Consider the following 12499-nt stretch of genomic DNA (forward strand, 5'->3'; position numbering starts at 1 on the left):
GCATTCGAACTTGCAGATGAAGCCCGGGATTTAAATATTCCAGGCTTCATTTGCATGTTCCCAGGTGGGCGCCATTTTTAAATCCCCTTAGTTCAAACTGACTGCCTGCGGCTACACATGGCAGAAGTTAATCCAAACTAAGTCCTTAGTTCAGATTAACTGTTACACCTCATTGCAGGATTCAGTGTGGATAACAATTTACTCCAAGTGAGAGCAGGAATAAATTATGCTATCCATTGACTTTAGATATCATCTATGAGGACTACAGAAGATGTAGTGGTTCCTCCATTTTACCACCACACATTCTCTGTGCTCAACCATGTGCAGACACAAGGTGAGGTTTTTTTTTAAAATAAAATACTATAGTAATGCAGTACAGATCTGACTCGTTTCATTTACACTAGCAAAAATCAGGACTATCTCCATTAAGTTCAAGGGAGTAACACCAGTCTCATAAAATTGGTATGTGATTAGATTCGCATACAATTTTTCCATAAGGGTTTTTCTCATATTTGTAAATTACCACTTAGAAGAGACATAGCATTTAGTCTTAAATGTTGATAATATAATTGGAAGGTAATTATATTACAGGTAACACCTGTCCTTTGATGACAGCAAGAAAGAGAGGTTTAGATATACACTTCCAAAGTCTGCAAAAACAACAACAAATGGCCAAATTAAAACAAAAACAAAAACAATGAATAGTCCTGTAGCACCTTAGGGTATGTCTACACTACCACCCTAGTTCGAACTAGGGTGGTAATGTAGGCAACCGGAGTTGCAAATGAAGCCCGGGATTTGAATTTTCCGGGCTTCATTTGCATAAAGCCGGGCGCCGCCATTTTTAAATGTCCGCTAGGAGTGAAATGAGGAGTAACGGTAGTTCAGACTAGGAAGCTTAGTCCGAACTACCTAATCCGTGCCGCATGTAGCCGCGTGGCATGGAGTCCGCACTAGCAGACATTTAAAAATGACGGCGCCCGGCTTTATGCAAATGAAGCCCGGGAAATTCAAATCCCGGGCTTCATTTGCAACTCCAGTTGCCTACATTACCACCCTAGTTCGAACTAGGGTGGTAGTGTAGACATACCCCCAGAGACTAATGAAAAATGTAGGTGGTATCATGAGCTTTTGTGGGCACAACCCACTTCTTCAGATGGGTTCTTCACTTCTTCAGTGGGTTGTGCCCACAAAAGCTCATGACACCATCTACATTTTTTGTTAGTAGCTAAGGTGTGTGAGAGGGTCCTGTCCCCTCCCTGGGGCTCCTGACTCCTTTTTCCTGCTTTCGTCAATTACACCCACAATTGGGATGAGTCCAATGTCTTTATTGTTCACACCCCAGTCTCACTCGGACTTCACTGAGGCCCTGGCACCTCTATGAGCACTCCTCACCTTACCAATACGGGGCAGGGAGTAGGGGGACCCAGACCCTCCCTTACCTCCGGGTCCCAGCCCAGGGCCCAAAGGAAGGGGATATTGCTTTCTCTCTGCCTCCTGTGGTCAGTGGGGATGCTGCCCAAAATGCACGGACCCACGGGCCAAAAGCTCTGCCCTGGGCTTCTTCCTACTCACCCCTTCACACTCCTGGGCTAACGTGTCACAACCCAAACGCGCCTCACTCCGGCCCTTCTACCCGGATGCATTCAGCCCACTAGAACCCGGTCACTCTCCAGGCTCCATTCTCCCCCTACCTGGGGGTCGGCCAGTTTTAAATCCATCGCCCTCAGGGTTGCCCCATCCCCAGGGTGCGTCCCCGCCTGCTCCTCCGCCCCGCCTCTGGCTGCAATAGGCGGGTTCCCCTCACGGGTACCTGCAGGTGATAGTGCGACTGCGCCGGTGTCTGGCCACGGTGCCATTCCCCCACTGGCTTCTCCCCCAAATGCTAGTGTGCCTGTGCCAGCGTCTGGCCGCGGCACCATTTCCACACCGGCATCTCCCTCTAGTGGCGTGTCTTGGGCCGTGTCTCCACAGTGCGCAGCCCCAGCACGGCTGCCACTGGCGTTCCCTGGGTGAGCCAGCATTCCCAAGCTCACCCCGCCGTGGGGGGCCGTCGGATTGGGGGTGAGAAGCCCGCCGGATCCGTTATAAGGTACTACAGAGTTATTTGTTGTTGATTTTTTAATTTTTCAGTTACAGACTAACACAGCTACCCCTCTGAAACTTTTGATCAAATGACCAGTGCTGGTTTAGATTAAACATGAAAAGGGATTGTACCATGCAGCAAGGAGGTTTCAGCAACTCCGTACACTGCAATGGTGAATCTACATCTACAATATCACATTCCATAGTTAAAGGAACTAAATACCCATGGATTGACTGATTTGTGTGAAATTAATTTTTGGCCATTGATAGCATATAATTAGTTGAAAGGTAAAAGCAGTAAGGACACACAGATTTAGGGTGATATCAGAGGATGTTAATGTTAATAACTGGATAAAAATAAAGGGAAATTCAGGTTCAACATAAACCTTTTAACAATAAAGTTTATTAGACCTCCTGAAAGTGTCTCTTAAAATTCTTTAAAACTAGACTGGATGAACTCTAATAAATGAATCCTGGGAACAATACTGCATCATCAGGTGGTTGTGCAAAAGACCCAAAGAAAGCTAGTCAAGTTTTTCTATCCACATTTTTTTCCATGAAGCTTTGCTCAAAATGTATTTTTTGTTTACCATTTGTTGGGCATTGAAAAACAAATTATGAGAAATTTTATTTTGAAAAAGATTTTTTTTAAATAGTACAGAAAGTTGTCATTTTACACCCATCTCTAATTCATCTTCCATATTATACAATAGATTCTGTAATTATAGAAATAACAGTGCCAACAGGGATTAAATCAACATTGAAGGGATCAAAGGTTAAAGATAGCTTTCATAAGTACTGAATGTAGCTATCCAAAATAAATATATTCTACATAAAAAAGAGAGGAGTTTTTCAAAAAGTTATGACTTCAAAGAAAATTTTAAAAATGCCTAAGTCCTCATGAGCCAAATCCATCCTTGGAACAATTTCATTTAAGACAGCTTTGAGATTTGGTTTCAAATATTGTAAAGTTGATAGTCCAAAAAAGATCCATAATCTTGAAAAGAATGTGATATTCTTTACTAATGCATTTCAACCGAATACAAAGCTTTCATGGATAAAAGCATGTGGGAGAATAGGATTACCTTTTCCTCTCAGTTTTCACTAGTAATTCTGTGCACCTATATCTGTCTCAGTTCAAACCATTCTCCCTTTTATCATGTCTAACGGTATGTCTAGTGATATATATTTGTTTAGAAAATAACTCAAAAATCAGAATTCCAGTCTTCCACACTGTTCTCACACATTATGAGCAAAGAAACAGAAGCATCCAGTGAGCCGGTGCACCTCTACTAAATAAACACTTACTTCACAAGTAAAATATTACTGCTGCCAGTTATTTTACTTATAATAGCTGTCTCCGGCATCTTTAGTTTCCAGCAGAATCTTGATGGTGAGGCATTCCAGAATGTGATATGGAACAAATTAAATGTAGTTTAAGATTATTAAATCTAGCTCTTTATGTGCTGCGTATACAAAAAAGTCTCTTATAATTCATCTAAAACACAATCTAACTGCCATTAATCTTGTATCACAAGATAATAATCAGATTCACTGTGAATGCTGGGTGAGATAGAGGATTAGGAGGAAACTGTAATTAATGTGATGACATGCATAAAAATCATTTGCAAGGAAAAATTTTATAAGATACAGCAGCAACAATATGGTAAGATAAAAGAGTAAGAGACAAGCAACATCAGAATGGGATGATTAATGGTGCACCATTACTATAAGAGCATGTCAACAGCATAAGATTATCACCTGAAAAATAAAAAAAATGGGATGTCAGAAGAAGAGACCTCAATAACATCATTTGATGGGCAGTATGGACGTCCAACATAGAGGAAATTATTTGTAGCATAAACATGTTAATTAGCTAATTACTTTATATAAATCACCCTATATATGTATCTTGGCAGATGCAGATGCTTATCTTCCCAAAGAACAAGGTTTTCATATTTTCAAGCTAGAGTTTGGATGGCTCAGGATATTAGGCAAGGAACATTTCATCTTTATATCACTCTCATCCAGGCCAACCGTGTAATGAAGTACCTATTCCTGACTATCCCAAGGTAATTAGTATGACTCTTCTTGAACTTTAGCTTACTTGAAAAATAATACTAACTAGGGAAAGCTAAAGGTGAAAGGAAAGGTGCAGGGAACACATGGATTTTATTAGGATAACCATCCATTGATACAGGGAAGAAGGCAATCAAGGGTGTTTTATTGGACTCCAAAGCAATGAGGTTCAGTGGATGCTCAGGGGCTCAACCACTTGAACAAGGTGCTAGCACTTTGTAGGTTAAAATAAAAGGGATTTTGTGCTACAATTTTTAGGAAAAACAGTTTATGAGGCGAAAATGTGCATAATTGCTGGGGAAGAAATTCTACTGTTCCAAATATAGCAGAAAACTTGAACAACTGAGTAAATGTTATTAACCCTTCAGTGCTGCCAGTTTCAGTAAGATGTGCTGCATATGGATAAGTGCCTATCTGTCAAGTAAAGCAGCTGGAGAGCTTGAGGCAGATTTAATTTATACATTAAATTTAGGGTTTTTTCCTCATAACACACACAGCTTTTGAACATAGAGTGCAAAATAAGGGAAGTTTACCTCTGGGGTTTTGTTTCAAATATTTTGTTCTGATTTAGACACATACTCACTATTCTTAGATCCTGATTTTGTAAGTTTCTGAACATTTCTTGGGTCTAATCCAAAACCAATTGTAGACACACACTGGGGGTATGTCTACACTAGAAAGTTAGTTCGAACTAACGGACGTTAGTTCGAACTAACTTTCCTATGCGCTACACTAGCGCTCCGCTAGTTCGAATTTGAATCGAACTAGCGGAGCGCTTAGTTCGAACTAGGAAAACCTCATTTTACGAGGACTAACGCCTAGTTCGAACTAGCTAGTTCGAACTAAGGGCTGTGTAGCCCTTTAGTTCGAACTAGTGGGAGGCTAGCCCTCCCCAGGTTTCCCTGGTGGCCACTCTGGCCAACACCAGGGAAACTCTATGCCCCCCTCCCGGCCCCGGACCCCTTAAAGGGGCACGGGCTGGCTACGGTGCCCGTGCCAGGTGCAAGCCTGCCAGCACCCAGCTAGCAGACCCTGCACCTGGCACGGCACAGAGCCACCCACCCGATGCCCCCCAGCCCACCCCCTCTTGCCGGGACCAGGCTGGCGGCTCCCGGGAGCTTGCCCTGGACCGCAAGAGGCGGGCACCTTCCTGGGCTAGTGCGGACATCGTGGACCTCGTCCACGATCTCCGCACTAGGCACAGGAAAGTGGCCGTCTAGGGCAGGAGAGCTGCCAGCCTGGCCACCCAGGACCAGGTGTGCATGAAAATCAAGGGGGTCCACTGAGACCCCCGACACTGAGCCCTGAGCTTACAATGGCCGTACTGGGTCAGACCAAAGGTCCATCTAGCCCAGTAGCCTGTCTGCCAACAGCGGCCAACCCTAGGGACCCTGGAGGGGATGGACCGAAGACAATGACCAAGCCATTTGTCTCGTGCCATCCCTCTCCAGCCTTCCACAAACTTTGGGCAGGGACACCACTCCTACCCTCTGGCTAATAGGACTCCATGGACCCAACCTCCATCACTTTATCTCACTTCCCTTTAAACTCTGTTCTAGTTCTAGCCTTCACAGCCTCCTGCAGCAAGGAGTTCCACAGGTTAACTATTTGCTTTGTCAAGAACAACTTTCTCTTACTAGTTTCAAGCCTGCTACCCATTCCTTTCCTTTGGTGTCCTCTAGTCCTTCTTTATGGGAACTCAGGAAGAACTTTTCTGAATGCACCCTCTCCACCCAACCCCTGCTTTTAGAGACCTCTATCCTGTCCCCACTCCGTCTCCTCTTTTCTAAGCTGAACAGTCCCAGTCTCTGTAGCCTCTCTTCATCTGGGACCTGTTCCCAACCCCTGATCATGTTAGTTGCCCTCCCCTCTCCCAGCCTTTCTCTTCCCCTCTCCCACCTCCTTTTCCCAGTCTCCCCCAGTTTTTTTCAATAAAGACAGAGTCAATGTTGGAAGAAACGTTATCTTTATTTTGTACATCAAGAAGAAGGGGGGCTAGGGAAGGGCAAGTGGAAGGAGGTGAGGGAGGAATGGGGTACGAGCCCCCGATGGGGAGGACTGGGCTGGCTCTGCGGGCTTCTGGGGGTGGAAGCTCTCCTGCAGCCCCCCAATTACTCCCTCTCCCCAGATGGCAGCCTGCGGCAAGTGCAGCCGGGCTGATGGCCGAGTGGTGTGATGTGCCCAGTGTGGGCACTCAGGGCACTCCAAGCCAGAACTTCTTTGCAAGCGGGGCACCCCTTAGAACTGTGTGTCCGGGGTGGGGGTCGGGACCCTTTAAGCGCAGCCCTCGGCTAGCCTGAGACAGTATCTCCATGCTCTAAGTCCTCCTTTTATGCCCTGCCGGCACTGCTTCCGGCCATCCTTAAGCCCTGTTCAGAGTCCACTCAATGTGGACTTACTAGTTCGAACTAGCAAAACGCTAGTTCGAACTAGTTTTTAGTTCTAGATGCGTTAGTTCGAACTAGCTTAGTTCGAATTAACTAATTCGAACTAAGTTAGTTCGAACTAGCGCTGTAGTGTAGACGTACCCTGACTTCTGCAGGCCCTGGATCAAACCACTTACTCATAACTCCCAATCAGATCTGGACCAAGGCTAGCTATTTTGAAATAAGGTGTGTGTAGACGCCCCAATTCTGCTATTTCAAAATAGCCCCTCACCAAGGCCATTCTAAGTTATTCCTCCCCAGTGCCTACTAGGGCTCTAAATCAAGCTAGCACCTCTACCTTAGGAAAGCCTGCCTCAGACAAATGTTGAGACTTCCCTGAAGCATAGACGTGATATTTCGAAATAAGCTATCATGTTGCCTGGTTTTTATCTGACCCCCACCAAAAACTAAGGCCTGAATTAGCTCTGTCTATAAGTTCCTTTACTGTAACATCTGTATACTTATTTATCATCACCACACCCTGCAGTATATAGGAATAGGTTTGTATTCCTTTAAATACTTTGGGCATTCCAATGGGACCCACCATGTTGTAGATGACAGAAAGTATCCGAACACAGAGCATCAGTGTATACATGGCTAGATTTTCCATGTTTTTCCATAGTTAGTACCCAAATGCTTGGGAAAAGACAGTGCCCAGTGCTTTCTTTATATTTCTGTGGCTGTGTCAAGAGAATAAACACTGTGACTCAGGGCAGTGCTATTATCCCTATTTTAAATTGGGGAATAAAATCACAGCAAAACTAAGTGAATTGCCTGAGGCCACAAAGGAAACCTGCCATGACACAGAGCAAAAACCAGATTGAGTTAATCCCTTGCCTTGGACCATCCGATTTCTCAATTAATTCTATGCATGTATGTTGTTCCATTAAGTTTCAGGGGGACTCGCTGTGTACATACTAACTCATTTGCACAAGCTATATGCACAATCAAGTTTATCCACCCCACTAAATCAATGCAGGGAAAAGGCTATCAACGGTGCACACTTTGGTATTCTGGTATATGACTGACAACCAATACATATGAATGTGTCTACTATGCAGGAAGGAATAGGATCTGATCTAGCAAGAAACGATGATACCATTTCCAAGAACAAATGCTGTAGGATCTTTTCCATCTCCTACAACATGGAACATGGAGCAATTCACCTACAGGAAGTTCTCAAAAGGTAAACTTGCTCGCCCATTTTTCCTTCCTTTACATTTGTCCTGATGAGCTACCATTCACTAGCTTCTTAGTTTCAATAGTTAATTAACATTCCCACTCTCATTGACCCCAGTGAGGCATCCAAAAAGGTGCAGTGGTGTTTTTCCACTATCAAGTCCTATGCAAAGTCTAGTCTAGATTGGAAGGCAGAAGCACACACTAGAAGCATTAAAAGGACATAAGGGAAGGGAGTTGCATTGTACCTGCCAATTAAGGCCCAGCCTTGATTATTGTTAGGAAGAGTCATGGAATTTTCAGAGGCCAGCTGCATTCAGGACTCCAAAACATAGGTTCCAAATTTGGTATACTTATTTGAACCAAAATTCAGAACCCCTTGTGACTCTTCCCTAATCAGTTTTCTTATACTGACTCTTGGTTGCTGAATTTTTAATATGTGTATTCCCTTATTGACCTAAATGGCTAGCAAAAGTTTGGATTTCAAGGTATGTTCCAGCTGGGAGTAGGAATTAATTATGGAGACTGATATTTTCTTTGATGTAACCCTGTTTATTGATTGGGAATGCATGAAGTCTTGCTTCTGTGAGTGCAGACAGCACCAAACCAAAAGGAGCATTTTCTAGATTTACAGACCCAAGCTTCCTTTAGACAGTATCCCCAATGCTGAAAATTTCTGAAAGGTTCTCCACAATCACAGCTGCTTTTTTCCCCCTCTGCTCTCAGTTTGTTTCTTGTCTGCACCCCAGTTCTCTCTTTTGCATGTATACCCCAGAACAATGCCCATAGGAACCCTTCACATGGCACAAGATTCTAGACAGGCACTATTAGGCCTGTTTCAGGTTTGGTTCCCTTCAACAGTCTCATGCAACAGTCTTAAATGTAGGTCCGATTCATACATCAATTTCAATGAGGTTTCAACTTAACCCAAAACAAGGTGTAATCCAGACCATAACAATCCTCATTTTTGTTACACACGGGTTTTATTTTCTGCTTATTTTATATGTAAGCTTGCAATGATGAACTAAATACATTCATGGAGGTTAGGACTTTCAATGGCTATTAGCCAGGATGAGTAAGAATGGTGTCCCTATTCTCTGTCAGAGGCTGGGAATGGGTGACAGGAGAGGGATTACTTGACGATTCCCTGTTCTGTTCACTCCCTCTGGGGCATCTGTCATTGGCCACTGTTGGCAGACAGGATACTGGGCTACCTTTGGTCTGACCCAGCATGGCCGTTCTTATTGTTTTATCTTCAATATGCATTATTTCATCATAAGTGACAGAAAAAGAAAAATACCACAAAAGAATGAGTGGAACTGTGGATGACAGATCATAAATCAAGTAAAGGAAGTGAAACTCAAGTATTAACTTGAAAGATTCTTTCTTAAAATTTTTGTGTGTGTTCTAGGTAAACATATCTTGACCTCAAAATCATATAAGATTCATTGGCAGAAATTTTCATTGAACATATACTCTAACTAATCAGACTCTTTGTCAAGTCTGAAAATAAAACCCCTAGTCACCTTCAGAGTTGGACTGCATAATATTGGACTTAGCCTAGACTGTGACATGATATGTCACAATGTTACATTGAGGAAAGGCTGCAAAATTTATAATTTCCAAATGATTACAAACCTTATTTCAAATCCTTGGCTTGGAACATTGACTGATGAGCAGGAATATAAGGACATTGTATAACCAGAATACAATGGGTTGCTGCTATTCACACCAAAATGAAATATTTTTCTTTTCTGATATTGTTCCTCAAATATGTATAATGGTGTGTTCTAGTGTAATGTCTTATGGCCTTTTTCAGAGGTATTTCCTATCCCTCCTTCATTTTTTGGCTGCAGCTGGGAAGCTTCTGTTGCAGAAGCTCCAAACCTGTACACTGTATGTCTGGTAAGTTTTAGAATTTCATATCTACTTCTGCCAGTAAAACTGCAATAAATAGGGATAAAAATTAGTCCAAGAATTTCTCCCCTATGATTAATGAACTCAGCAGAATGACTTCTTCACCTGTCAGGGAGAGCAGATGACTTCACATGCTATATGGCAATCACACTGGATTTAAAAGACACTTACCTTGAAAATATATCCTTCTTCCTCTGTCTCATGATTTTTATTGCCTATGCAAATTGTGCATTAATAACCTGGGAGAGACATCCAACACTGATACCTAAAGCCAACCATGTAGATATAGAAAAATTCAACTCTCAGAGTCTGTTTTATCTTTTTCCAGGAAAATTGCAGTCTGAGACTACGTCTACACTACAGGCTTCTTGCGCAAGAAGTTTTTGCGGAAGAGATTTTCCGCAAAACTTTTTGCGCAAGAGCGCATCCACATTGCAAAAGCGCATCAAAAAAGCAATGAGCTTTTGCACAAGATAGCATCCAGACTGCATGGACGCTCTCTCAAAAGGAAACTCTGATTGCTATTTTCAGAATGGCTACCAGGGCACCTGTGCTTTTTTCAATTGCCTCTTTTTGCGCAAAAAAATGCTGTTGCCCATCTCCACACACTTTTTGCGCAAGCACTCTTGTGTAAAAAGGAGTTATTCCTCATAGGAGGAGGAATACCTACACTGGAAAAACCCCTCTGTTCTTTTCATTTCACACTTGAGGTGTGGACACTCCATGAGTTTTTGCGCAAAAACTCTGTAGTGTAGACCTAGCCTGAATGTGCACGCGATTCCAGTGTGGCAGTAATACCAAACCACTTAATGCACTACCATATATCAGACCTTGTAAGATTTTCATAAGTTATACATGAAAGATGGACTCCAAGAAGGAATTATCATAAGTTCCTAAATGACTAAGAAGCATAAATCCCAGTGATACTTAGGTTCCTAAATCCCTAAGGAGCTTTTGAAAATGTTGTTGCAAGCTTATAGTATAGGTCATCATGTTTATGGGTTGGGGCACACTGGAATTGGCTCAGCTAGGGCAAAGAGCTAAAAATGAGGCAGACAATCCTTAGCACTTGTTGTTGATCTTATAATTGGATTCACCAAGCCAGAAACAAAACAGTTTTTATAATACCTCACTAATTAATCAGAAGCCAAAAGCACTGCTCCCTTTAAGTAATCAGCTGTGGGCTCCCACCCAGATAGCCAATCAAATATGGTTAGGGTTATTTAAAATAATATTCACAATATGCAAAGTTCTACTAATTCTAAGGAATCAGACATGTTACCCATTAAATAATATTTCAGCTCTTACCCAAAGTTACAGTAGTCTGATAGAAATCTATAAAAGACTTTTAGGACCTGATCCTGGTGGACTATATAGAGCTTGGACTATATAGAGCAAATAAAAAGGGAAGGGTAGATGACAAGGTAAACAAATATGCAGAGGTTAAAATAGAAGCAACGGGACGAGCTTCAGAAGCATGCCCTTCCTGTTTTATCCTAATGTTACAACTGAGATTGGGTATATATATTAATACACACACCCATAGATGAAGGATGGATGGAAAATGAAAAAAAAAATTAACTGCAATGATAGCACATGATTTGAAACTGATGTATGTAGACAGAGGAGGTTAGTAAGAGAGAACTGGACACAGCAAAGGCTTCATACCTAGTTTGACGGCTTCTAGTTCGGGCGCGAGCGCGTAACCTGCCCACGCCGAGGTTATGGCCCTGTGAGCCAGCCGTCTTTAGGCTATTCTGTCTGTGACAGCTTCTAGTTCGGGTGCAAGCACGTAACCCTCCCATGCCGGGGTTACGTCCCTACGAGCCCACGTACGTTAAGGTTCTGGTGCATATCGCTCGGTGGAACCAAGGAAGTGAGGGGGGGAGGGGATGGAGACCCAGGCCTTCCCTCTCCACCGGGTCCCAGCCCGGGGCCCTAAGGGTTTGGGTCTTTAGCCCTCACCGGGCTGACGGGGTCCCTCCCCGTAATGTGTCAGCCCACGGGCACCAGTACAGACCTGCCCTGGGCTGCTTCTTATCCTCCTCCAAACTGGTCTGGCAGGATGGCGGCCTCTCGGCCCTTACCTCCGCAGCGGTGGCCTGCGGCAGCCTGTCTGTGTCCTCCTCCGGCAGCCGGGCCTTGCTCCTCAGCTGGGGGGGAAGGGAGAGATCACCCTCCTGGCGTCTTCCCCTCTCCTCTGGCCCCGGTCCCAGCTTTAAATGGTCCGCCGGGGCTTGTGTCCCTGGCGTTCGCCCCGTCCCCAGCGTTGCTGGCTCTCCTAAGTCACGGCATAGGAGGCAGGGCTGCGTCCCGGCTTCCCCTGTCCTCGGTATGCTCGGGCTTGCTGGCGCAGCTGGGAAACACCGCTTGCTCCTGCCCTGCACTTGGTGCGGTGCCCCAGCAGGGACTCCGCAGAGGCATGTCTCCTGGGCTTTGCGGGGGGGTCGTGGCCGCAGCTCCCCCCTGAGTGCAGGTCGAGGTCGGACCGTCAGACATAGTCACCAAAGAAAGCTAAAAGGTGGACCAAAATGGTCAGCAGTGTGGCCTATTGCAGGATAAAAGCTATTCATTTTCTCTTTATAAGTAAGCTGTGAATAGCTTATCTAGCTTCGTTTTTGAGAAGGATGAGTAAAGGTAGATAAAAGAAAGGTTTGTTGAAATGTCACTGTATCTGGTTTTTAGTAAATCTTCTGTATAAGATTGTTTGGGTAATTCGACACCGACATCCTTGGAGAAAAAAGAGAAATCTGCCATCTCTGAGAGTAGGTCTACACTTTAGTTAGGCCTGTTAGCCTAAGTCAGCTGGCATG

The 12499-nt window shown here is 43.9% G+C and overlaps 1 long non-coding RNA gene across 1 annotated transcript in view; it reads right to left on the reverse strand.

Moving 5' to 3' along the window:
* LOC142827568 (uncharacterized) overlaps nucleotides 1–12122 on the reverse strand; it is an 80784-nt gene extending 68662 nt beyond the window's left edge. Inside the window, exon 1 of the long non-coding RNA XR_012902241.1 lies at nucleotides 11774–12122. This is a non-coding gene — a long non-coding RNA (uncharacterized LOC142827568). The remainder of the gene's footprint in view (nucleotides 1–11773) is intronic.
* Between the last annotated feature and the right edge of the window lie 377 nt (nucleotides 12123–12499).

This window comes from Pelodiscus sinensis, chromosome 3 (assembly GCF_049634645.1).
Source record: "Pelodiscus sinensis isolate JC-2024 chromosome 3, ASM4963464v1, whole genome shotgun sequence".
NCBI classification, from domain to species: Eukaryota; Metazoa; Chordata; order Testudines; family Trionychidae; genus Pelodiscus; species Pelodiscus sinensis.